Raw genomic sequence first — 27750 nt, forward strand, 5'->3', positions numbered from 1 at the left:
TTAATAATCAAGAGAAGATCTGCCAGACAAGCTCTTTGAGGGCTCTGTCTGTCTCAGCCAGGTAGATGCTTCAATACACAAAGGACTTCACACAGGGAAAAAGAAAGAGTGTTCATGGACAATGATGCAGCTTTCTTAATTAAGATTTTCATTACTGATACATACATTAAGGGTTTGCAAATGCAAGTGCCCAGGCACTCTCATGTACAGGTAGATGTCTCTGATTCTATTGTAAGGCACTAGGCACACTTTTGCAAAATCATCATGAACATTCACCAGCGAAGGCTCAAAATCTGCTCACCTGCCCTTTGCCACAAAGACAATGAAAAACAACAAATGAGATTTCACTTGCCTATCAAAACAAAATTAACCCTCCCGAGGTGAGCAAACAAATGGAATTTTGCAAGGCCTGCATTACTGGATACTGAAAAGGATTCTGATTTCACTTACACCTGTTTTATGTTGGAATAGCTTCAGTAGAATTATTCCTGATTTACACTGGAGCAATGTCAGGAAGACCTGAAACCAGGACTGTTAAATGTGCCCTCTTGTAAATGCTGCAGTGTGTGAAAAGTACCAGATATCCTACTGTTAGGGACACACAGATTCCATAAAAGCTAGATGTTGTGATGCATCCTTATACAAAAGCAAAAGAAGAAATCTTATAGTGCAGCTGCAGTCCCTACATTATACCAGATATCTGAAAGCTGATCTCACTCTTGCAGTAGTTTGCTTTGTAGTTACATTAATCATCTTGTTTTGTGTGTAGACAGGGGAGGTGTATAAAGAGGTGCAGTTGAATTTGAACCCAGATCCATATTCAAATTTTACAAATGGCCTCCAACTTTACAAGTGGCTGAAACAGAACTATCAACATGAACAACCCTGAATGGTATGGTGTTTGAAATCTGTATCTGACTTCTATTTTGTGGGTTTGGCCTACTCCAGCATGGGAGGTTTTGCTTAAAGAATTAAGCTGTCTATCATCTGCTTAACAAGTCAAAAATTGAAAAATAGGAATCACAGGGTTGACATTGTTGATTCCATAAAAGACATAAATCTGCTTGTTGAGATGGGTCAAAACCAGACATGCATGTGTCCTGTGGGTACCACCAGAAAAAATTGCCATTGGGTTGTCCTCAGAAAATTTGGTGTTGCTTGGTGGGCGCACTAATGATTTGAAAAAGTATTCCCCGAGTATGAACTGAGTGCAAACATGAGGGAGAAAAAAAGAGAAAGAAGGAAGTGGAAGTGAACTGGAAACTGGGGAGAAGAAAACATTGTTTCTTTATATGCTGTAGATCTTTCATCTCTAAGATTCCTATTCCCAGCCTCTAAATAAAGCAACTGTCACCAAGTGTGTTTGCAAATGGATCATCAGTGACACACATACAGATGTGTGCATCTGTTTGATTGTATATAGGCAGCCAGAAGGCAGATGGATTTTTTTTAAAGCAATAGGGGTAGACAGGAAAAGGAAATTGCTGAAAGATTCTTAAGAACTAATTTGTAAATATGGTATCTTATATAGGACACCCAGAATAAATTTTGAGTCTCTGTCTGGCACTTAGGTCTTTGAGTGGGTATGTGTAAAAGTGCCAGTTTGAGCACCCAGATGTGAGATCTGGAGCTCCAGTAAAGGCAGTTACATCTGCAAATTGGGATTTTCATGGTAACCAGCACTCAGTGTTACTCGTCTTTACTGCCTCTGTTTTGCTTCATGTCTACATTATAAATTATACAGAGATAGGTGTACAAAATGAAATTAGTCAGCACTGACTGCACGAAGCAGGGTTTTTTGGTCTGTAAAAATGTAACAGCAGCACTACCAACGTACCCAAGGTGGTAGTGTGGAATCTCATTGTGCGACGGTTGACAATATAGGTAGAGAACAACAACAACAGGCATGCCAGATTCACCAAGATAATTTCCCACTACATCGAAGGCACTACCTTGAAAACTACAACATGGGATCATAACGCCAGGTGGTTTGACTGCAGACCATCAGCTCTAACAAACGAGGCTTAATATTGGGATGGAAGATCTCTAGGTTGCTGCAAGCAGCACTGCCAGCGATTCATCAAGTGGCCTTCTTCCATCTGAGTCTAGGAATGAATGTACCAGTGTGGAATAAATGAGGACTGGGAAATTAGAGGGAGCGAGAAGAGAGAGACAAAAAAATCTCTCTTTTCCTTTGGTTCCTTCCTAAATCTAAAATCTTTACCCACCCTGAATTTTCCAGATTCAGATCCAGATTTTGCAGCTGTAGCCTGTTACGTCTCTGTGCATCCAAATACCTTCAATAAATTCAATTACTTGTATGAGAGAGAACATACAACAACATCTCAAGCGAGCACCATCAGAGGGTTCCTTTATCCTTAGTTGCTGTCCAGGCCACCCCTTAGGTTCAATATCATTCAAGTTCAACAGATCCAGTTTTGGGCTCCACAACCCGGGGTTTCAGAATTTTCACAGTCTATAAAACTACATAGACTGACAAGTCTGTCTCTACTTTTCATCCTTACATTGACTTCTAGTTAGCATTTGCCATTATCAATCATTAAACAATTTGAAAATTCGCACTTGAACTAACAATACAGCCAAAATCCTAGAGCATACATTGATTCCCTCTTTTGAGGGGATTTCTGCAAGGACTTCCTGGCCAGATTATCAGAATCTAGTCTTACTAAGTTGCAACAGGCAGAAAATCATGAGGTTCATCTTATTTTTTTCACAACGCTCAGTTTTCTCAGGTAATCCTGTTGCTTAAGTGCCTTCACTGGTTACATCTTATGGTGGAGAATTCGATTTAAGGTCATGACTCTTGTGTTTAAAGCCCTTCATTTCTGGAGTGCCGCCTTAGTCATATGATGTGATTTCTGTACACACACCAGTATAGAACCTTTACTCTGTTTCTAATTTGTTGCTTGTCTCACTATTTCTTCTCTTTGCACATGCCAAGTTAAGAGAGTCTGCCCATGTTGCTCCCTTTTCAGAGCATTCTTTCTCTTCAGAAGATACGCAGTACTTGGGAAAGGTACTCTTCATTTTCTATCCCAAAATGTTGTGTAGTATTACCATCCACCTTAAGCAGATCCTCCATTTCCCCTCCAAAGAATTCCCCTCTAATTTCAAAGGTGGATGGAGTGATTCTCATGGATAGTTTGTACATCAGTTTATTAAGCAACCTGGTATACTTCAGGAAGAAAATTACTAGATACTGTAAATGTAAGATTCATTGTACTATAGCCTTTTTGTCATCCAAATGCTCTTTCACTGATTCACAGTTAAGGAGAGTTGGCCTAGATGGTCATATCCTCTTGTCAGATACTGGGAAAGTGCTAGTGTATCTAAATGCTCAACAACTCTCAGAAACAGAAAGATGCTTTCCAGCAGTTTTTTATGTTGTGACCATTGCTACAGCTTTTGTTGGCTGTTTCTGGTGCATTCGGTCTGCCTCACATTTCCTGAATTTGCTGAAAGTTAGTCTGTCATTAAATATACCGATTCTAAATTTGTAAGTCACCCTATTCAGAATTCTATGCATTAAACTATATCTAATAATCCTTGGCACCTCCATGTTCATAGAACTCCAGATATTTTGATGATTGCTACAGCAGATGTTTTCTGTTGGGAAATCAATAGGGAAGAATGCTTATGGGGGGGAAAAAGATTAACGGAAAGATATTACCTTGAAGAACATCAGTCCTCTCAGCTATAAATAATTCTGCCCTCACACATACATCAGGCACCAAATGAAATTAATAGGCAGCAGGTTTAAAACAAACAAAAGGAAGTATTTCTTCACACAACCCACAGTCAACCTGTGGAAGTCTTTACCAGAGGATGTTGTGAAGGCTAAGACTATATCAGGGTTCAAAAAAGAACTAGATAAATTCATGGAGCATAGGTCCAGCAATAGCTATTAGCCAGGATGGGCAGGGATGGTGTCCCTAGCTTCTGTTTGCCAGAAGCTGGGAATGAGCGACAGGGAATGGATCACTTGATGATTACCTGGTCATTCCCTCTGGGGCACCTGGCATTGGCCCCTGTCAGAAGACAGGCTACTGGGCTAGACTGACCTTTGGTCTGACCCAGTATGGCCATTCTTATGTTCTTAAACTAAGAATTCACAGATATTAAAGGAAATCCTATGAGAACATAAGAAATGACATCAGAACATATGGTTCTGGCAGGGGATTTCTGACAAAGAAGGGTCTCTTTGTCTAAAAACCCTGTATAATGACAGAAGTTGTGGAACTTAGCTGGAGAATGAAACTGCACATCCCACCAGTTTGCAGTGAAGAAGAGACACAGAGCCAGCTCTTTATCTTACATCAAGGGTGGTAATGTATCTCTTCTTTCTGTATTCTGTATATTGACAAATTAATTTCTGATTGATAATCTTTAATTAAATAATTCCTATTGAGCCTGTTTTTTGACAATCTTGAATAATCATTAACTCCAGACATGCAACAGTGAGAACTTCTGTTTTCATGTCAAGAAAGATTATGTGACACTTGTGAGAGGCAATGTGGTCTAGTGGTCTAGGAACCAAAAACTCCTGATTTTTAGTGCTGTCTCTACCACTGACTTCCTGTGTTGCACTGAGCAAGTCACTTATGCTATCGGTCTCAGTTTCCTCACCTGTAAAATGGGGATAATGATACTAACAAACTTCACAGAAGTGCTGAGAGTGATAATTAGTAGACATTTGTACACCACTGTATGCTACAGCATGCTGACTATAGGATAATTAATTGATGAGCAAGTTCCAGCAGCATGGAACACACATATGGATATCAGAGACTATTTTAGTATCATCTGTCTGATATAATGAACAGTCATGCTCGGACACTGGCAACTGGCAGTCTGGAACACTGCCAGTTGTGTTTTGACACACATATCATTGACCATCTGACTAATGATTCTCATATCTATGATGAGGTCAACAGGATGCCCCTCAGCTTCCTTTAGGTCATCATTACTCTACTGCAGAGGACTTCATGAAGCTGTGGAATAAATGGCTTTTTCAGAACAGGACATTCAAAAAGATATAAGGGTCACTAACACCTTCCGGCATAACACCACCCCCATCTCAGCTCTGCCCATTGTCCCAACGGAATTGAAATGTCTACACCCTGAATAATTTAGCTTCCAGAAAGAAAGAAAAGAAATAATTTAACAAATTAAAAATTATACAATCTTACTTATCTATATATGTCCCTGAAATAGAGAGCGATGAGAGGGTGTTGCGGGGGGGGTGGGGGGGAGGTGAAATGAAAGGAACCTCGGTGTGTGCAACAAACTCCGTCTACAGACACAAAAAAGTGTGCAACTCTCTAGCATTGCAGATTAGGAAATTGAGGCTTAGAGAGGGGAAATCACTTGCTCACCATCACATGGTAAGTCACTGACAGAGTGGGATTTAAAGCACAGAGCAGGTTTATATAACTATAACAATGATGAAATGGTCAGCTACAATAAATGCTGATGCCATGTGGTCCCCGGTGTTTCCATAAATGGCTGCTGATGCAGAAAGGGTTAACATAAATGTACACATTTGAAGCCTTTGAGCATCATTCATACTTTCTACTGATACTCTGAAGTTCTGCAGTGAGAATAACAGGATTGGTTAGGGGCCATTCTGAACCACCCCTGTTGGACCAACAGATGATGGGAAAGGGCTGGTGGGACTTTAATCTATTTCCTTACTCAGTCAAATAAATGTCACATTAGATGTAAACCATACTTCATTTCTGAAGGCCTCTGTGCTCCTTGATGCACAAGCCTGGCACTGCCACTAATATAAATAGGAGCTCTACGCATATGCATATACTCCTACCTATATAAGTCACATGTTGTAATGTTTGATCCCAACCAAACAACACTCCTTAGGGTGCTAGAATGTTTCAGCACACACCTGAAGAAACTAAGAATTTCCACTCCCTTTTTAGGTCTACTTTGAAAAAAATTCCCAGAAACAAAAAATAACTTGGGTATAAACTTGCAGATATAAATGCTTCCAGCAAATTAAAAAAGAGCTGCTTGTTACATTGTTTTTCTTCCAGACAGTTCTCTAACGTTCAATTGTTTTCCACTGAACAAGTACTGGATATGGGTTTAGGCTGCAAAAAGTAGAACACATCTTAAAACCCCCAAAGTTTGGATCTGGAGTTTTACGCCTAAATGTTCAACATCCAGTAATTTTGCATTCCCATTAAAAATAGCTTGAGTCCCATTTTCAAAGGTGTCAATCTCAGTTGAAGTCAACGGGAGCTGCAGATTCTCAATGCCTCTGCAAATCAGGTTCAAGGGGTCTCAAGTCTGGCACCCATAAACTGAGGCACAAAAAGTTAGCGGACACTTTTGAAAATTTAGGCCAGAACGGAAAGACAATCTCTAATTACCTGTTACAATTATGACTGCTTGGCAGTGCTAAGGTTCCTTATATATTGTATTAAGAAGTCTTACTGTTTTATAGAATCACTAGATTTCACAATGCTAATGTATTATGAAATATTAGGAAAATGTAAACTTGTTTAATTAAAAAAACACCACATCCTAGAACTTGGCAACATTTGTAAAAAGCAAACCTCAAACCATGAGAATTTTTACATTTTTGCTGCCCCACATCTCTAAAAACAACTCCCTAGAGTAAAGCAATATTTTTTTCACTGAAAAAAACCCATTGAGCTGACAACTTACATACCAACAACCAAGCCCAAGTGAAAAGCCACGCATAGCATAGGTTTGCAAAGGAAACCACTGATAGATTTTTTTTTTTTAACTCTAGCATTGTTGGACAGAGATGACCCGTAACTGTTGATAGTGGGGGGCCCCACAATTTAAAGCAGCAGTTTTTCAAATTTTTGGAGCAGAGCCCCCCATGTCCCCTTGAGTTACAGCTTTTGTTTGCACCCCACAACGCAGAAAAAAGAGGCGACTTGGGGTGGAGGTGGCATTTTCTCCCTAGTCCCGCCAGGTTGAAGCCCAAGCCGTCTGGCATAATCACTCCCCCTCCTCCCCCACCCTGAACATTCCTCCACACCCTCTAGGGGGTATGCCCCAAAGTTTGAAAACCTCTGATTTAAAGGTTCTGGTAGTATGCAGCAGGGCATATGAACCCTGGCGGAAATCTGAAAGGGCACGTGACCCCATGTGTGCCCCCCACATGTTGCCGCTGCTGTTGGGGCATGCTCAAGAAACTATATTACGTACACTAAGACTTAATGAAAACTATGCTAATGGTCAGTCATACACATTGGTGTCAATATAAGCAGCGAGGGTTCACATACTGTTGCCAACTTTGCAGTTGCAGGCGTTCCAGGTCATGAAGCTGTATCCCAGCAAGCACAGGTTGAAATGCTAATGAAATATTTTCTGTACCTGTTCCAGTCCTGGATGATGTGGAATACAAGCTGTTCTGTGCTGAATGAAAGCTCTGGGATGGGATAATACCCATTAAGAAATCATGGCAGGCTTTCGCCATCTCTAACAGGAATCCTCCATCCATTGCCTCCCTAATTCAATCCAGAAATGCTCACACCACTTCTGTACATGCTCCCTATTCTCCCCATCACACAGTGGAAATGAACCATTCTGAATCTTACAAACTGATGCTGTACAGAAGTTTGGGACAACTGGGCAGAATAAGGATACACACCGAATACCGAGCCTTGCAGCCAGAGAAACCTATAAAATACTTCACAGGGGCTTCAGATTTGCTTGACTGGGCCCTGAATAAAACACATGATTCTTGTTGCTGAAAGGTACAAAATGCTGAGTACTTACATGAAACACAGAAAAGGTTCTTTCAGGAGAAGAGCACAAACTGATCTTCAAGGATCTGAGAGGAAAACAGGAAAAACAGCATGAAGAATAAAGCAGGTATAAATAAGCTAAATTATACCAAAATAAAAAAGACACCCAGGAGCCACAGGGATTCTTGCAATTCCTGCAGAAAAAATAAAATTTTCACTTCATGGATCACATAAACCTTACAAGCTCAGAAATTATCAGAACCAGGTGACTGGATAGCTCAGGGGATTGATAATAGTCTAGGGAGCCTTTCATCCCTAGGATGCTAGTTTGAATCCATTCCAAGTCAGCAAAGATTAAGTGATGTTACCATCTGGTGGCTGTTCAGTTGCTTGTGTGAAATAAGATGGTGGTCCCTGTGGACAGGTGTTCTCTTCACAAAGCCCACCACCATAATCGGCACTAATTGGCCTCCTTGTCAGTAGTCTCAGCAGAGAGGTTAAGGATTAAATTGGCCACAGAGAGTGAACTCCTCTTCTTGGTCCTAGATACAATCCCTGCAGGTCAGAGGTGAGGTACATTATGGGGGCAGAGAGGTAAGGAAGCTTACACTACAACTGCTTGTTTTGTGGATAAATAGTGGTATGTCAGTCTCTTCTGTCTTTGGCCTAAAACTGATGTGTTACCTTAGCAGAAAAGAGATCGCTGCTTCAAGAGAGAATGTTTGGGGGAACTATTGCCTTCTGATAGTCTAAACACTTAGCATAACAAAGAGTCTCTGGATTTACCAATGTATGTTATGGATTATCTGAGCTATACTGTAAACCTATCGTCCAGGACATATTAACATGGAATGAATTAATGACCAAAATGAGTCAAACCCTGCTACTCTGATGAGTTGTTCCAAATGGATGATCTGTTCCTATTTGAGATTGAAAGCAAAGGTTTATACAAAAGATTGATGTTTGAAGGATCATTTCATGGAGATGGTTTGAAGAGCACAGAATTCCAGTGTGTTTTAAATCCAAACTAACCGTCAGCAGTAAAGCAAAAGGAGGTGCTTATAAGGAAACCTATTTGCTCTCAGAAGATAAGGAGGAGAGAATCTTATTTAGCTTTCCCTAGCCAACAAAAGACTCCCCTTCTTTCCTGAATGTATGTTAAAATATATTAAGGAATATGAAGGAGGGATGGTGGTGGAAAAGGAGCAATAGCGGGTTGGTGTTGCTGTTGGGAGGGACTGGGAGTTAGGTAAGTATTGCAGCAATTGTGTGTGTGTGTAGGTAGGGTTGCCAACTTTCTCATTGCATAAAACTGAACACCTTTGCCCCATCTGCTGCCACACCCCTTCCTGAGGCCCTGCCCCCATTCACTCCAGCCCCCTTCCCTCCATCGCTTGCTCTCCCCCATCCTCACTTACTTTTAATGGGCTGGGGCAGGGGGTTGGGGTGCACGGGGAGGTGAGGGCTCCAGCTGGGGGTGCAGGAGCAGGCCCTGGGCTGGGGCAGGGAGCCGGGTGTGGGAGGGAGTGAGGGCTCCAGCTGGGGGGTGCGGGCTCTGGGGTGGGGCTGGGGACAAGAGGTTTGGAGTGCGGGAGTGGGCTCAAGGTGGGGGCAGGGGATTGGGCTGCAGGAGGGGGTGCGGGCTCTGGGAGGGAGTTTAGGTGTAGAAGGGGGTTCCGACCTGGGGCAGAAAGTTGGGGTGCAGGGTCTGGGACAGAGTTAGGGTGCAGGAGGGGGTTAGGCCTGGGGAAGTGGGCTTGGGGTACAGGTTCCGGCTGGGCTGCGCTTACCACAAGTGGCTCCCGGTCGGCGGCGCAGGGGGGCTAAGTAGGCTTCTTGCCTGCCCTGGCTCCGCGCTGCTCCTGGAAGTGGCCAGAACGTCAGCCGCCTGACCCCTCTGCCTAGGGGCCGGGCGGCTATGCGCGATGCCTGTGCTTGCAGGCACCTCACCCACAGCTCCCATTGGCTGCGATTCCCAACCAATGGGAGCTGCAGAGCTGATGCTGGAGCAGCCTGCGGAAGCTTCCCCGATCGCCCCTTTGCCTAGTGGCTGCAGGGACATGCCAGTCGCTTCTGGGGAGCTGCACATAGCCAGGGCAGGCAGGGAGCCTGCCTTAGCCCCACTGCGCCACTGACCGAACTTTTAACGGCGAGGTCAGCAGTGCTGACTGGAGCCACCAACGTCCCTTTTCCACTGGGTGTTCCGGTCGGAAACCAGACGCCTAGCAACCCGATGTGTAAGGAGGGGTGAGGCAGCAGATTCTGGGCCCGGGGGAAGAGTAGTGGGGGTGGAGTGAACAAAGAAGCAAGTAGGCTAGCAAGTGGGAAGGAATAGCTAGAGAGAATTCCAGGGTAGAGAAGAATCATTGGAACTGTAGGCCAGCTAGCAAGATGCATACAGCTTCAGTTGGGCTGGCCATCCTGGGAACAGCAACATGCTGGCTAGCATAGGCGTCAAGAACAAAGCGACCTCAGGAGCATGAGTTTTGTTATAGAAAAAGGGTTGCAATTCAAGCTATAACTGGCAGACACCAATTTTTTTTCCATGGGAAATTCCAAAACATTTTCAGGGTTGTTGTTTTTTTCTCTGAAATTTCCTGCAAAAATGTTTTATATTGTTTTTCAATGAAAAACAAACTGTTTTTGACAAGAAAAATTTGTGATTTTTGGTAAACCTATTTTCAAAGCCAATTTTTTAAAAACTGAAAGCCAATTAATTTTTTTAGTAAAAAATTTCATTTTTGACAGAAAAACCCCACTTTTTATTTCAATTACTGTTTGATGAAAAAACGTTGACAGCGCTAGTAAGAGGTCCATCAGTAGGAGCACTGCAATCCTTTCATCAAACAAATTGGTATCCTAGTAGGGGAGTTTAAAAGGGTCAAGTGGAACTTCCCAGCAGCAGAATGGAATGCTGGGAAATTGATACAGTAGAAACTTACTTGCAGCAACGTCTTTTTAGAGCAATCGCCACTTGCAGAGAACACTTCCCCTGGGAACACTGTCCCTACTGTGAATGGTCCACTTGGTAACAGCAACATAGCCGCCGCATAAGAGCAACATTTGTGACCTTGTGACATCACATCTGAAGGTGGAGATTGGGGCGCATAGAGGGGCTCTGCCCCCCCAAAAAACTGTGTCTTTCCACTCCCCTTCAAACCCTGGCCCTTCAGCGCAGTTCCAGGGCACACAGCCCCGTCCATTTGCCCTGCCTCCGTGGACCGCATATGCAGGGGGGAAGGGCTGGAAGAGAGGGGTTTTTTGGGGGGGTTGGGGGGGGGGCGAAGCTGGGGTCAGGGAAGCAGCAGTAGCACAGCTGGAAGGTTTCCTACTCACTTCCTCAGCATCTGGCTTGCAAGCAGTGGGGGAGGGGGTTTCATTTTTGCAGTGGGGGGGTATCAAGGACATTGTACCCCCACACTGAGCTATCCCCTCCATCTAAGTTGTCGGTGGCGGGGTATGCTGTTTTGCAGTGGGGGCTTGGGAGAACCCCCCTCCCCAGTGTACTGACCTGTCCCTTTCCCTCCATCCCCTCTCCACTGTCTGTGCTTGGAGCTGCCACCCCCTCTCCGTTCCTCCTCCTTGTCCTTGCTGACTGGGCGTCAACATGGTGAGAATTGAGATCACAGGAGATACAGTCTCCCTGCTTTCTATTTCTGTGTCCAGTATGGCAACAGCCACAGTAGCAGGAAGCAGTAATTCAACCTAAAGTCCTGCCCAGCCCCTGCAGCCCTGGGATGGAGCATCCTCAGTGTAGACTGAAGCATTTGATTGACAACCTCTAACAAGACCGTACTGAATAGATGCGAACTGAAAGTGTCATAACTTGGTTAAAGTTAGGTAGATTTTCACAGGAGTAGCAAAAGGCACATCCCTGACACCAGGCTGACCACCCACACTTCAAGTCTCTGATCCAAGCATAGAGGCACAAGTGTTTCTCAATGAAACCGTTGCAAGAATCTTTTACCATGGTAATTTTTTAATAATGTATTTTTTCCCTAATGTTGTTCTGAGAAATGGCTGAACTGTTTTTGCTGAAATTTTCCAGGAGGGGGAAAAAAATCAGCTGGAGGCAGACCCAGCATGAAAAAACATCAGCCCAAATTCTTAAAGTTTGGCAGTTATAAGCAACTGAAAACAGGGTGTTATAATGGGAAGTGTCAGCCAGTCTTAAGTATAGGTGTTGCTACTTGCATCATTTACAGTAACAACTTTAATGCCAAAAAATGCCAAATTACAGGACTGGGTCCTTAGTTTATAAAGTTAAGTACTGAGCATTGACTTAATTGGGAATCTCACCATTTTGCAGAAGATATTCATCGGCTTTTGCAGAATTAGGCCACAGAGAATGTATACAAAAATCACATCACTAACTACTGAAAGGCAGTCAGTTCTGGGGTGGCACTCAACACCCGTTTACCAGTGCATAGCAACACTACAAACATGTTTGGTAGAAGAAGTGAGGAAGAGCACTATATCCAACGAAAACGGTAGGGAAATTTTAGATGAGTAATTACACTAGGCCTAAATTGGAATTTGGCAAGTCACCAGGGCTAACATTCTGCCAAAAGTGCCATAAACTCTTTAATGATCAAAAGGGGTCCAGGCGCTTGATTTTAAATCATGTCCAAAATATAAAAATAAAACTTTCCATGTGAAGTAGTGAAAAAACAGGATGTATCTGAGGAAACTGTGATTCACTCCATGTTAGATAAGTATAGAAAACATATGACCAAACTCTACTCTCTTACCCCTTTGCAACCTCATTGACTTAATTGCAACTAAGAGTAGAGTTTGACCCATTAAAATGATAGGGTGTAACTTTTTATTATACGGCACTTTGAGACACACTCTGTCACTAGAGACACACAACCTAATTACATTGAATTAACACAGCAGCTTTCTCCAGGACACACTATTATATAACATGTAAAAAAATAAAATCTATGAAAATTGACCATTTACTTTCCAGTACTCCATGTTATAAATAGAATAATCCTCGGACTCATATACCACTATTACCCTTGTTCTTTTTAATGTCAAGTGTTTTCAACCCAAAATCAATATATGTGGTGGGTGTGTACAAGACGACCAACCGAGCTTCTCCTTCTCCAATTCCTAGGATTATTTAACAATTCCCAAGGAAATGCCACTGCTACTAATCTTAGCAGAATTTCACTTTTTACCACCCTCATCCTCTCTGAAGCTTATGTAAGAGGATTTTCCATAAGGGCCCAGAGTGGTGGTGGTGGTGGTGGTCGGCGGGGAGAGGGGATAAAATCGAATTCCTGACTCACCAGCAAGATGTGGGTCATGCCACTAATGCCTCTATGGCCACTACTTCGCGGCATTGTTGTCCAGTAAATAGGATACTGATCTGGGAGTCTGGACACCATGTTCTATTCTTAGCTCTGCCATTAACTCCCAATGGCCAGATTCTGCCACCTTTACTCACACTGAGTAGTACTTTCCTCTAATATTGTTTCATGACTAGTCCTATTTAAATCACGGGACTACTTGTGGTCTAAGTTACTACTCAGTGTGAATAAGGATGGCAGAATCTGGCCCTATGAGTAAAATTTTCAAAAGCACCTAAGTGATTTAGGTGTCCAAGTCCCATTTTCAAAAATGACTTGGGTGTCTAGGAACCCACCTATAATTGAAAATCAACAAGACTTTTGGCTTGTTTCCACAGCAGGGTAATGTGCCCTATAGGGGTGTGTTTTCTAAAGTGTACTAACATGTTGCCAATTAATTGGTTGGTGTAGACTGGTTGGTGCTGGTGCACAATAAAGTTTCCCCAAGTGTGCTTTAACTTAGAAGCACGCTAGGCAACTTTTAGCATGCACCAGCAGGATCTACACAGACCAATCACTGTGTAACACATTAGTGTGTTTTAGAAATCACAACCCCATAGTGCACATTGCTGCTTCATGCAGACAAGCCCACAGGATCCTAAGTGTACAAGTCACTTCTGCAAATGCTCCTAAGTCACTGAATGAGCTTTTGAAAATGTTTCCTTTCTGTACCTGTTTCCCAATCCGTCAAATAGAAATAATGCCAATTACCCATCTTTGCAAAGTGCTTTGAGATCTAACAAATGAAATGTACTAGAGAGGTGCTGACTATTATTAATGCAAAGCCTGGACTGGCCTAGAGGATGCAATTCCCATTACACAGGGAAGACGGGTAATCATGAACTAACTGGACATGCCTACCTCAGACTGCCCTCTCCAAGAGCCTATGTGGAGCTGGCATGGAGCACAGCTCTACCACATGCAGTCTGTGCTGTATACCAACTCCACTGAAGGTTCTGTTGCACTGTAAGCTTTCCATGGCCTTTACACTTCTGGATGTGTTTTACCCTTATAGTATCTGATATAGAACTTAGTGCCAAAGGAGGATGGGCAAGGCAATGGAGAAATCCTAATGTTATTACATTCTCAATCCAAATAGGGCCCGAACTAATCCAAGCCCATGTCTGGAAAAAACCGCAAAACACCAGACCCTTCTGAGCTGAAATTCAATAGAGCACTGTGAATGATCTGAATCTGAGGTGGAGAGAAAGTTCATTGCGTGTCTGACACGGGCAGAGACAGATTACAGCAAAATTAAATTGAGGATTTTAGTGGATATAATTGTTGTTTTTATATATTAATGAACAACAATAATACGTGATCCTGAATTGAATATCAGGGCTGACATTTAATCTGAGCCCTCATGCTATCCATAAATGTTCATAAACGTCACAAGACCCCTGCCCCTTGATTGAATTACGACCTAGTATGCAATTTAGGAAACGTGGATTAATCTACATAGATTCATATTTCTACAGGTTACATTGTTATTTTGTTGATTTATGCCCCTTTTCACTAAATGTCCTTTTCATCCAGAATCCAAGACAGAGCATGCAAGTAGCTGACAAGAGAGTGAAGGGATCAGCTCAAAAACCAGTAGCCAACAGCAGATGGAAAACTGGTATAGTGAAACCTGTACTAATTACCTCTTGCTATTTGCAATCGCCTTTGTTAATGGCCAGCAAAATCTCAGTCCCTGTGAGATCTCCTATCTCCTTTACAATAACTCACACTGTAGCAGGTGGCCACCTAAAATGCTTCTGACAATGTGCTGACCTGCCCACCTGTGTAATAAACTATATTACAATCAGTTTGCAAAGGAGGCCAGAGGTAGATCCTTCTTTAATATTAGGGGTTCACTCCAAGAACATAATTTTTAACCTCCTATCAATGTGAAAGTGCATTGGCAAAGGATGCTGCATTAAACTGAGAGGTGTGCATCAGGAAAAGTGCCTTGGCAAAGCACAAGGAAAACTGATCTAAAAGGACTTATTTTTATTGTCACACTCTCTTAAATGGCTACCTATTAATAGTTAAAATATCTGCAGTCCTCTTATTGCCTGTTATTAACAGATGTCAGGGTGCAATGATATTTGCTTGTGGACTGATTATTATTATTTACTATTTGTACTACTGTAGTGCCTAGGACTGTAATTATGGACCAGGAACTCAGTGCTGTGCAGCTACTCAACCAGTTACAACATGGAAACAAACTGAGCCGGCAGTCAATTGGTGGTCCTCCCACAAATTCTGTTTTCAAGGGTGCAATCTTCAGCAGTTCTGCGGAAAAGGACCTAGGGGTGACAGTGGACGAGAAGCTGGATATGAGTCAACAGTGTACCCTTGTTGCCAAGAAGGCCAATGGCATTTTGGGATGTATAAGTAGGGGCATAGCCAGCAAATCGAGGAACGTGATCGTTCCCCTCTATTCGACATTGGTGAGGCCTCATCTGGAGTACCGTGTCCAGTTTTGGGCCCCACACTACAAGAAGGATGTGGAAAAATTGGAGAGAGTACAGCGAAGGGCAACAAAAATGATTAAGGGTCTGGAACACATGACTTATGAGGAGAGGCTGAGGGAACTGGGATTGTTTAGTCTGCAGAAGAGAAGAATGAGGGGAGATTTGATAGCTGCTTTCAACTACCTGAGAGGTGGTTCCAAAGAGGATAGTTCTATACTGTTCTCAGTGGTAGGAGATGACAGGACAAGGAGTAATGGTCTCAAGTTGCAGTGGGGGAGGTTTAGGTTGGATATTAGGAAAAACTTTTTCACTAGGAGGGTGGTGAAACACTGGAATGCGTTACCTAGGGAGGTGGTAGAATCTCCTTCCTTATAAGTTTTTAAGGTCAGGCTTGACAAAGCCCTGGCTGGGATGATTTAATTGGGGATTGGTCCTGCTTTGAGCAGGGGGTTGGACTGGGTGACCTCCTGAGGTCCCTTCCAACCCTGATATTCTATGATTCTATGATTCCCTTTGAAGTCCATTGAGTTTTCTCATTGGGTACATCCATATTGGAGTTGGAGGTGTAGTTTCCTGCTTGGGTAGATGTATGTGCTCTAGCTTTGATCAAGCTAGCAGGCTGAAAGTAGCAATGTAGCTGAGGTGGCAAGAGTGGTGGGACAGGCTAGCCACCTGACTACAATCCTGTCTGAGACCCTAGGTATTTACTTGGGCAGCTTGCCCATCCTACTGCCCATGCTGCCATGGCCACACTGCTATTTTTAGCATGCTAGCTCAATCAAAGCTCATGCACACACATCTACCCAAGCTGGAAATTACACTACCAACTCCAGTGTAGACATACTGGTAGATTTCAATGACAGGATCAGAAGCAGACACCAAAGGAGTAAATGGCCAACTTCTCAGTCTTCTTTCATATCTTTCTAATTCTGTTTGTTCCTATTAGCAGACAGCCGCTTCTCAGTCTAATACATTCTAGCTGATCAGTATATCCCTTCTTGAGATGTAGTAAGGGAATGACTTGATGCTCTGGGGCTATCAAACAAGACAGGACATGAAAGTCAGCCTAATGGACTAATGCTAGGGAAGCCAAGACTCAGAAAGAACCTAGAAGATGGTCTCACGATTGTCTGCCTCTATCCAATCAAGGCAAAATATTAGCAGGGGATGCTGCAAGTCAAGCTTAAACGGCAATGGCAGGTCTGTGTATGGAATCTCACATCTGGAGTAGCAGAGAGTTGCACAAGTAACAAGAAGAAAAGGAATACTTGTGGCACCTTAGAGACTAACAAATTTATTTGAGCATAAGCATCTGATGAAGTGAGCTGTAGCTCACGAAAGCTTACGCTCAAATAAATTTGTTAGTCTCTAAGGTGCCACAAGTCCTCCTCATTCTTTTTGCGAATACAGACTAACACGGCTGCTACTCTGAAACAAGTAACAAGCAATATTTACGAATATTTTAAAGTTAAGTCATGTTTTGATAAAAAAAGTGAAGTGTATTTTATATGCATGCGTGGATTGTTTTATAATGAAACTGAAAAAATGAATTTTAAGATAGAAAGGTATGATACAGTTAAACAGTGTGAAAAAAAGTAACCCAATTACTGGTTCTGCAACTTTTGCATAATGGGATATGATAAAGGCTTAACAATTTTGATTTACTGATGATACATAGGTTACCTATTCTTCAAGGACAAAGCTTATAAAACATCTCCAGAAGAGACATCTCAGATAACAGGAGAAATAACTAGATTTTCCTTTTCTCTACTTAAAGATAAGAAAGTTACAGTTTGCTTAATTACACATTTTAAAATGTACATAATGCAAGATAACTATACATTATCCTTCCTTTAACTAGTGTATAAGTTAGTTTGTTTTGAAATATGGTTGCATTTTGCATTTGTATTGGAACAAAAAGAGCTTCCCCCCCGCTCCTTTTGTTGGTAATTAAAAACAGATGAAAAAAACAGCCTTGATTGCAGCTTTTTGCTCTTTTAGTATGATGTAACATACATATTAAGGTTAAGGAATACTAACTGTATAAGGCTCTATATTATATATATACACACACACACACACACACACACACACTACATAGAATCTATTAACAAATCAAGGAGTTTATACAGTTTTCACTTGAAGATATAAAAGGAACAATTTGGGGAAACAGACTTTTGAATATGTGCTGCTTGACAATAAGATTGGGTGATACGGTTTTTTACATAAGACACAGGAAGCTAATCAAAATCAAAGTCTTAACTCTAAATGTATACAAGCTACATTTCTTAGGTAACTCTACCGAAAAGAAGTCCTAACTGCAGTTTTCATAGAAACCAGTGAAAGACACATGCAATAAAAGAGGACTCTAGTATCTGAACACTGAACTCCAATTAACATCCATCAGGAGTCTCTAGCTGCCTAAGGAGAATCTTCATTCTCTCCATACGAAGCATTTTTGAAGAAAGTACCTTCAAAGAAAGGGCTGTAGAGCTCTCCAGAAGATACAGTACAGCTTCAGCAGCTGAGCTGTTGAGGCTAGTTTGCAGTCTAGAATGAGTTTTCACAAAGCGCCACAATGGGTTAATTTTATGTTATCCATAAGCCAACCACTTATATCTGAAGTATATATTTTGACTTAAAGATGACAAGAAATAGTATTAATTATAATTTGTAATAGCTTTAGTCACGAATCAATTCCTTGAGGAAATTCAGAAGAGACAGCTTAAAATCAGTTGATTTTGAGTCAACTGATTTAAAAAATTTCCTCCGTTGGCCATTTCTAAAAGAGGGCTTAATTGCAATATTTGGACTCAGCTTTAAGGTCTCGATGAAGGACAACACTTAAGCACATACCTAAATTCAAGTATGTGGTAAGTGTTATCCTGAATAGAGATGCCTTTCTGAATCACAGCCTAAGAAAACAGAGGTTTCCTCTGTGCCCATCAGTGAACGTCAAAGAAATTACAGAGACCTGGCATCTCGGAAAATTCCTATCTCACCTGGACAGAAGTCAAAGTCTTTATGAATATGGTGTTCCGAGACACACAAAGTTAAATTAAAATTAATACTGAAGTATTAAGCAAACTGAATATGAATAACTCAAACACTAAATATTGAAATGTTAAGTTGAAAAATGTTGTACTAGTGATGACATGCATTGGTAGTTAATAAAAGCAATTACTGAAGTCTGGCTTGTTGTCTAGTGTTAATAATTAGGTAATTACTTTAAAAGTCCAATGGTTCATATAAATAGGTTACTGATGTGAGGAAGAGACCCTGGGAAATGAGTTAAGTTATTGATTGATGGTTACTTTCTTGCTAGGGATGAAAGACTTCCGAGGGTGATCCAAAAATCTAGTGTGTTCTGATAATTTGCTTATATGGTGGCTTTTGAACTCAAGAGCCAAGGCACTCCAATGAGCTCGATGTAATTCCTTTCCAAAATCAGACATGCCAGTTCTCCTCAAAATCTCCTTTACTCCAAGACATAACTAACACTTTCAATTTGGGACATCGGGTTCAGAAATGCTCTTCCCTCAAGGGCGCTGCAGGTCAGCTGTGATGGGCTTGGGCAGAGCTGTGAGGGAAGCCCAGGAACGGAATAGTGGTGAGGGATGTAGGGCAGAACTAAGGTGCATTGGCACAGTTGTGTGTGGAGAACCCCGGGCGGGAATAGCAGCAGATGCTGCAGGAGACAATTGAGGTGCATTTGCAGAGCTCTGTGAAGACCCAAGAATAAAAGTAGGCATTAGAAATCAGATTTATGGTATATTGGGAGCGCTGTGCAGCCTGTGTTGTGGTTTAGGACTGGAACATTAGGGTGCATTGTAAGTCAGGGATGAAGTGTCTAAGCAGAGTCATGATAAAGAAGCCTGAATATATTAAGCCTAGACCTATAGAACAAAATTCAATACAAAATTTAGAAGAAAAGTGACCAAAAGTTTCTTCTCCATCAGTAAACCCAATAAAACAATCACACCACGAAACTATGCAGATATATGGGAACATGCTAAATTGTCAGACATCATACATAACAGTAGCAAATCCTGGGGATCTTAACCTTAGTGGCATTCATTTTGTTCTACAGTTTTTACAATTTGTACTGCCTGTAACAAACACTGCTCTCATGGTAGCATGTAATATTTGGACCTAAACAAAAAGCATTACAGGAAAAACTGTGCTCTCCTTTACACCACTCCAATCCCACGGAAGTCAACAGGGTTATGCAGCTGCATGAGTAAGTGCAGAATTAAGTTCACAGTAAACAGAGAACGGCTATACATCAGTGGTATCTAACCTTTTCAGCCAGATGGCCAAACACATAGTTTCAAAAAGGCCAAGGGGTCACAATCAACATTTTGGAGATGATTCTCCAACTTGTTCTGTTCCCCTTTATGCTTCTCAGGAGCTAAAAAGGAAAATCCCCTCAGTTTGGGGAATCCCCACTAGGCATACAACTGGGATAGCTGGCTCCTATGCCTTCATTCACAGAGTTCCTGCCTACTGACGGTGTTTTGGGTATTGGGAGGGGTGTTTTGGGGGAGAAGACTGGAACAAGCTGAGCTCCAGCTGGAACAGTAGATGATCCTTCGGGATTACAGCCAGCCAGTACACCTAAAACCATCCCTCAGGCTCTAATCTACACTGGGACAAAGAATCAGGATCGGTAACTGGTTGCTGGTTCTCAACGTCTCCCTCCCCCGCTTCTCCTGGGATGCTCCGGGTGGCTGCGGGGGTGGAGGCGCCATCCTTTGCTAATGCTCCCCCAGGCTCAGACAGAAAAAGTCAACCTTTCCCTGGGGCTCCCATATCCCAGCTGTGAAGCAGGCCACGAACCAGAAAGAACTGCTCTCTTCTCCTTCTCCTGCAATTCAGTAGGTGTCCAGCAGGGGAGCTGCTGTGCATTTGCAACAGAGAGCAGCTAGCAGCCATTCCGAGAGCTGAAGGAGCATAATTCAGTTCATAATAAAATGCACATTTTCTTTTTAACACAGTTGACCTCAAGAAACACAATTTAGAGCCTCAATAGCCACAAACTGGACGTTGCAGAATAACATATGCACATTTAAAGCTGTATTTTCAGTTTATGCAAGTGAAATAGTTCCATAGGTGCTGTGCCAACTGACAGCTGCTGAGGCTCTGGCGCCTCTGTACACACAGGGGTGTAGGACATACATTTATACATTAGCGCAGCACTTACTCTTGGAAGCCAACCTCGATTGTAAAACTCATCTCTCCCAAAAATTTGAACACAAGTGGCTAGGAAATTTGAGTTAAAATTCCAGTTCATCAAATGTTGCTGAACAAGCACATCCTTTCTAAACCCTTATTTTTATCAAAATTCAAGACTACTTCATGAAGACTCACTAAAACAGGTCCATAGAATAATACATTGCACTTTTCATTTGATATTGTCACTGTGAATTACAACATTCGTTTAGCCTCACAACACCTACTTGATGAAGTGGGGGGGGGGGGGTCACACACTTCATTACTTGTGGAGGCCCACCTGTTGGGTGGTGGGAGGTGGCGGCCTCTGTCCCTGAACCTATAGCAATTTTACAGGATACTGCCAATAAACTTAAATTTTATTGTTAGGTTGCTCCTCTTCATTTATTTATCTATCAACTTCACATCAACTTCCCTGTGACAGTGTCCATTTGGTGCTGCAGGCAGAGGAGCACTGTGACATCAGCGATAACTCAGCCTGTCATCACTCATTCCCTGCTAGTAACCTTAACCTTAAATCCTAACCCTAATTCTGCTGCCTGCCTTGGTCATCTCTCCCCTTGACAGTGCCCAGATGGTGCTGCATGTAGAGGAATTTTTCCATCAGCAGTACCAAATGGGCACTGTTGGGATGGAAGTAAAACAGCATTGACTGGGAAAAGGCAAATAATCTTCCCTTAGCCAGGCAAAGTTTGGAGGGAGCCATATGCAAATCTCTAGCCTCACTTCAAATTAGCCAATATGGCTTCTAATCTGAAGCAGTCCCTGCTATTCCAGTCCTGAACCCCTGCACCCTCCCAATTCTGTCAAAGCACCTCAGTTCTGACCTGTAGTTTCATTTGCTGACTTATTTCAACCAATGTGATTGAAGTATGCAAATGAACTGGAGGGAGAAAGCGATGAGTGGCTGAGTTATCTCTGATGTCACAGTGCTCCTCTGCTTGCTGCACCAAATAGGCACTGTGTGGAAATCAGGCTTTTCCCATGTTCCAGTTTCCCAGTTGTCACCAAATTCAATAGGGCTCTTCTTCCCATAGATGCCTAGACTGTTCCCTGAATTTTTGGAATTGATCAGATGTGGTCTTCAAATCTTAGCATACTATAGTCAGACAAATGGAGAAATGCCATCAAGTTGAATGTTAGGCCTCACTTCTTTTGGCCAATTATCATTATCTCCATTTTTCAGAGGAAGAAACCAAAGAGCAGCAAGGTAAAGTGACTTGTGTAAAGTCACACAGCAAATCAACAGCAGAATTAGGAAATGAACCCAAATCTCCCGATCCCCAGTTTTTGAACCACATCAAATGACAGTAGAAATTTAAAAAAAAGATCTATCTGCAAATTCCTTTTGCTGAAGAAAACCTCAAACCTTTGATGGCAGAAGCCAAACCAAATAGCAGGGACAGAGATTTTACAAGTCACTGAGTGGCGAGTTACAGTTTTCGTCTATTTCACAATGACAACAACAACAACGACAAAAGAGAGAAGAAGATGACAAAGAAGCAAACAGATCCATGAGTTTATCAAAACCCAGTTTATATAGCTCATCATATTAATTTCCTGAATGAAAAAAACTCTTAAGATGGCTTGGATTTGAATACAATCATTAAACCATTTGCCCAGCACCTGAAAACAATGCAAGACGTTACCCCAACCAAGACCAAGTCAGCATAAAGATCAGCACAGTAAAAGAAGTGGCACCACTTTATAAGAGCATGCCATTTCTGTAGATGGACTCTGGCTATTACAGCCTCTTGCAAGATTATATTCAACATTAGTAAAGGAGAGTGGGGGAAGGGTGGAAGAATCAGTCCCAATGTCTCTTGTAAAGATTTTGTACAGCACAAGAGAAATACTGGCTTTATTTTGCAACTCATTATCTCTATAAGAACATGAATCAAGAGATAAACTATGCCAATTTCTTCATTGCTGACTCGTAACAGTATATTGTTTGAGTCTTCGCTAATGATTCCTTGAGGTTGGTTATTACTGTGATCAGGAGTTGGGAGGATAGAGGTCTGAGACCTTTCAAAGGAAACATTTTCCTTCAGAAAATAAAGCCAGCATTAAGGTAACTTTAACAACTCAACTAGGATAATGGTCTGTGTGTGCAGCCACTGCTTCTGCTGTTTTAACTGGGGGGAATAAACTGTGCATAAGCTGGGAAGCTGAGCTAGCCAGCTATTCGGTCTTGGGGATCAGGAAGCTGTCAATTTGAGCAATGTGAGAATATGTGGCAACAAGCAGGCATTTAAGGCAGAAGAAAGGAAACGTGGTGCAGTAGTTGAGTGCTACCTTGGGACTCGTGCAACGTCGGTTTGCTTCCTTTCTCCACCATGTACTTTCTGCATAACTGTGGGCAGGTTAGTCTCTAGCTGCCTGGGTTTCCCATCTGTAAAATGGGAGATAATAGCATTTCCCTACCTCCAAGGTGCATTTTAAGGATAATTACATTAAAGATTTTGAGGGGCTTAGATACTACAGTAATAGGAACCATATTAATGCCTTAGATAGATTTTCCTTCCCCTGGAACACACACAAAGGGCTGTTTGAGGGTCACCTCATAAATACTGATTGTCATACCCTTTCATTGACTTCAACCAGAGTGATGCCAGGAGGTAGCCTTGTAATGGTGCTCATTTATACCAAGCCTTGCATGGCAGATAGAAAGTATTTCTTGGAACTCAAGCAGTGGTTTTGTGGTCTAGTTTCTCCCTAGACTCCATATGTGTGTCTGCAGAGTCAAGCCTGAGTTTTCTCCCAATGTAAAATGGGGAGAATAATACTTCACCTTCTCACAGAGGCATTGTGAGGGTTAATATTTGAAAAAAAAAATTAAGCATCATTATTTCTTGCCGTCCACAAATTATCAGCTCTAGCAAACATTCTTCTGATTTTCCAGTTTATATCTGTGCTGTTTCTTCAGCATTTATTAGTATAGCCAGTCCTAGTAGCACAATGCAGCACACAGCCCTTTGGTGCTTTAGGAGGTGGAAAGGTGCCTTTTGTGATTGACAAAGGCATGCTACCATCCTGTAACAGAATGTCAGCAGAGGACACTCACCTGCTCAGATGTATGAGTGCAACTAGGAAACCTTAATTTGTCAAAATTCTTGGCGGTTTCCATTTCAAAGCAAGTGAGACATTGGTAAATACCAAGTAAAGAAACCTGATCTGTGTCCAGAGCATTTTAATAATCAGGGTTTAACAAACCACCAGTGGTGTTCTATCAGATGAGATCATGTCTAAATCCTAAGAAAGCGCTCGAGGAGAAGATTTGGAACAGTCCAGCTACCCCAGGGTAAGTAGACACTACACTACTCCGGGGGCATTTTGTGCCAAAAAATTCTGTACACAATATTTTAAAATTTTGCAAAATTCTGCAAATTTTAGTTGTCAAAACAACACTACATAATCACGCCTTCCTCCTGTAGCGCCGTCATGGGGCCCCCCAGCCCAGATAATCATACTTTCTCCCCCACAAAGCCCAGCTGTGCCCCCTCAGCCCAGAAACACACATTTCTCTCCCCCAGAGCCCAGGGATCCAGAGGGAGAAACAGCCTGATGCTCGGTATCAGGCTTGCATGGAGTTTCCTGCGCGCTGCCCTCTCCTTCCCTCAAAGCATGCTGGGAACTGCAGCTGCCAGGAACCCTCAAGCTCAGTGGTTTTCAAAATGCAGGTTGCAACCCATTACTGGGTCATGGAATGGAAGGCACAGGGTCATGGTGGCTCTGGTCAGCACCGCCGACCGGGCTGTTAAAAGTCCTGTTGGTGGTGCTGCCCGGCTAAGGCAGGGTAATCCCTACCTGTTCTGACACCACGCTGCGCCCCAGAAGCAGCCAGCAGCAGGTCCAGTTCCTAGGCATGGGGGCCACTGGGCTCCGCCTACTGCCCCACCCCAACAACTGGCTCCGCACTCCCATTGGATGGGAACCAGCCAATGGGGGCTGAGGAAGGGGCAGTACCTGTGGGCGAGAGACGCACAGAGCTGCTTGTGTGCCTCCACCTAGGAGACATACCAGCAGCTGGCCGCTTCTGGGGTGCAGCGCAATCTGCGATGCCAGGACAGGCAGGAAACCTGCCTTAGCACCCCCGCTGACCGGGAGCCCGAGGTAAGCCTGCACCCCAACCCCATGCCCCAATCCCCTGCTCCAGTCTTGAGCCCCCCCAACCCAGAGACCCTTCCTGCACCCCAAACCCCTCATTGCCAGCCCCACCCCAAAGCCTGCACCCCTAGCTCAGAGCCCTGACCCCCTCCAACACCCCAACCCCCCTGCCCCAGCCTAGAGTCCCCTCCCACACCTTGAACCCCTCATTCCCAGACCCACCCCACAGTCCTCACCCCTGCACCGCAACCCTCTGCCCCAGCCCTGAGCCCCTCCCACACCCCAAACCCCTCATCCCCAGCTCCGTTGGGTCACAAGAATCAACAATTTTCTTCAACTGGGTCGCCAGAAAGAAAGTTTGAAAACCGCTGCTCTAGCTCCCTCTCTCTCCCTCCAGCACTGCTTTCTATGTGCAAGCTAGGCTCTCCCAGGTCCGGCAGCCCCTAGTGGCAGCTAGCAGCATTGCAGCCCATTTCTGTCGGGGAAAGGAAATTCTGCATGTACAACGTTACTTTCTGCAAAATTCTGCATTGCGCAGTGGCACTGAATTCCCCCAGGAGTAACTATAGGTACTGCAGTAATTGCTCTGTTGAAAATGCTGATGTTTCTCCAAAATGTGATGGGGTGGGGGGGGGAAGGGCAGGAAAGGAGCCACCTTGTAACCCCACAAATTATCACAGTTTTCTAACTTCAGAAAAGAAAGAAAAAATACATGAAAACTGTGGATGATTTAATGGAATCAGCTTGTCAAAATGATGAAGCTGAAAAAGCTTTTACAGAATACGTCCAAGACAAAAACTTTAACATTATGTGTCTAGTGGAGAGTGGTTTTGTCATGGCAAAAACAAAGGAATATCATTAATTTAGACACTAAGTGTAAGGTTCTGCTGAAAATCTTCATGGGATATAGCACAGAAATATAGCCTTGCTTGGCCAGACAAATGCAGCCTGGCAAGTCCCAGTTCTTGTTAGAGGCTATCGAAAAAGTCACTGGGCTTTTAAATTCCGTCATCTCTGGTATATGATAAGAAAAGGGCTGGGTTGCTTTCTTCAGATCTACCAGCATCTGGCTCCAATCTTACTGAGGGATATACATGATTGGAATGGAAAATGAGCTCTTTTAAAACTACTTTTTAAAGGGACCCTATTCAAACACAGTACTTTCTCCCCAAAGCCTTTATGGGAAAGAAGCTCATTATGATCACTGAGACACAGTCACAGCACAGGCAAACGCTGCATAATCTCCCAACCGTCTACCAGCTCAATGTAACTTGCAGCACCTCCTGCTATTCTAGTTTTGGGCTCCCCACGCAGCTCTCCTAATGCACCACCACTCTGACCCGCTGCTCCCCCCACCCTAGTTATTCCAGTCTTAGGCTTTTCTTCAGCACATGCTGCCATTCATGCTAAATACCAAGGTAGAGCAACTTCATTATGCAACTCTGAACGGTAAAATCTTTGTTCCCTCTCTTTCAGTGTGCCCTATTAAAACAAACAAACAAGCCCAGAGATGGTAGAGGTGTCCCTCATTTCCAGAAATAAAATTTCAATCCCATGTTAGTTTACCTTTCGTTTTAAAATTTGTTAAAGACTGCAGTCCTTTAAAATTCCATCCCTAGATGATTTATGGACCTGTCCCTGCTATTTGCATCCACCTCTGTGTCATTATTAGGGGAAGTAGAAGCTAATAATGAGAGAAGAGAGAATAATTTTCAAGGAATAATTTACTTGACTCATTTAGCTCTCTTTCTCTGCTCATAGATTATCCATTAGCAGATTGCCATTACCTTCAATGTAACTGGCGGTTTTGTTGCTGTTACTTGTGGGGCAATGCTATGGACTGATCATGAACAGTTTGCTCCAAATATTTGATATTTGGTACTCTGGTCCAAACTAACCAACACAATTGGTTGCTTTTGTTCATGAGTCACTGGTTCTGCATCCTGACCGGATTAGTGCAAATTAGGCCCTAAATCAACAAAACGCTTAAGCATGTGCTTACCTTTAAGCACTTGATTACGTTTCATTGACTTCAATGGGACTCAGATGTGATTAAAATTAAGTGTTTTGCTTAACAGGAATGAATTTAAGCACATGCTAGAAATTAAGCATATGTTTAAATGCTTTGCTTGGCAGGGATGTATTCAATCACGTCTTAAGTGCTTTGCTGAACTGAGGTCATAATCAGGAGGAAGTCTTGAAGAAGTCACTGGGATTTTGATGTTCTCAGGGCAGGGAGTAGTTTAGTGAGAGGAAACAAATAGTTTTAGGGAATTTTAGTAACTTTCTAGGCTACATAATCCTTCTTGATGCATGACTTCCAAAAACACTAATATTGTCCAATTGATTAGATAGGTACAGAGTTTAATTTTCTCTCATCACATTCACACAAAATACTTGCATTTGCAGGCACAATGCTAGCTGTGGAAGGTAAGGTCCGATTCCTGTTTGATCCATTTGTCTCTGTGCCAGGGCAGAGCAGAATCCCATCCTATATAAAATATACTTTTTACAGAGCAGATAAATGAGTTGATAGTTTCCTATCTAAAAGTACCGGCGCATGTGATTTTAAAGAGTACTTTTTGCAGGTATTCATGAGAGTAAAGCACACGTTCCTGAATGTTTGCGCAAAGCAAACACAAAAGGGGTGTGAGTATGGCCAAAGCAATTTTTAATATTTTTTTTTTTGCAATGTCCACACAACTCTACTTCTATTAGGCATATACAGTCCCTCTGGCTCACATCAAGAAAGGACACATCATTATTCAGCCTCAGTGAATATTCATACACAGCAGCCTACCTGATCTGTCAATATGCCCTATGTATGAG

General features: G+C 42.7%; 1 protein-coding gene across 8 annotated transcripts in view; it reads right to left on the reverse strand.

The window, feature by feature from the left end:
• Positions 1-27750, reverse strand: part of ZBTB20 (zinc finger and BTB domain containing 20) — a 669002-nt gene that overhangs the window by 160413 nt on the left and 480839 nt on the right. For 7 of the 8 annotated variants that reach the window (XM_073308823.2, XM_073308794.2, XM_073308802.2 and 4 more), the window contains one exon: positions 7795-7849. The exons of the other annotated variant lie outside the window; for it this stretch is intronic. The gene's annotated coding sequence lies outside the window, so the exon portion shown is untranslated. The remainder of the gene's footprint in view (positions 1-7794; positions 7850-27750) is intronic. 8 annotated transcript variants of the gene reach the window in all.

The sequence above is a fragment of the Lepidochelys kempii genome, chromosome 1 (assembly GCF_965140285.1).
Source record: "Lepidochelys kempii isolate rLepKem1 chromosome 1, rLepKem1.hap1, whole genome shotgun sequence".
NCBI lineage: Eukaryota > Metazoa > Chordata > Testudines > Cheloniidae > Lepidochelys > Lepidochelys kempii.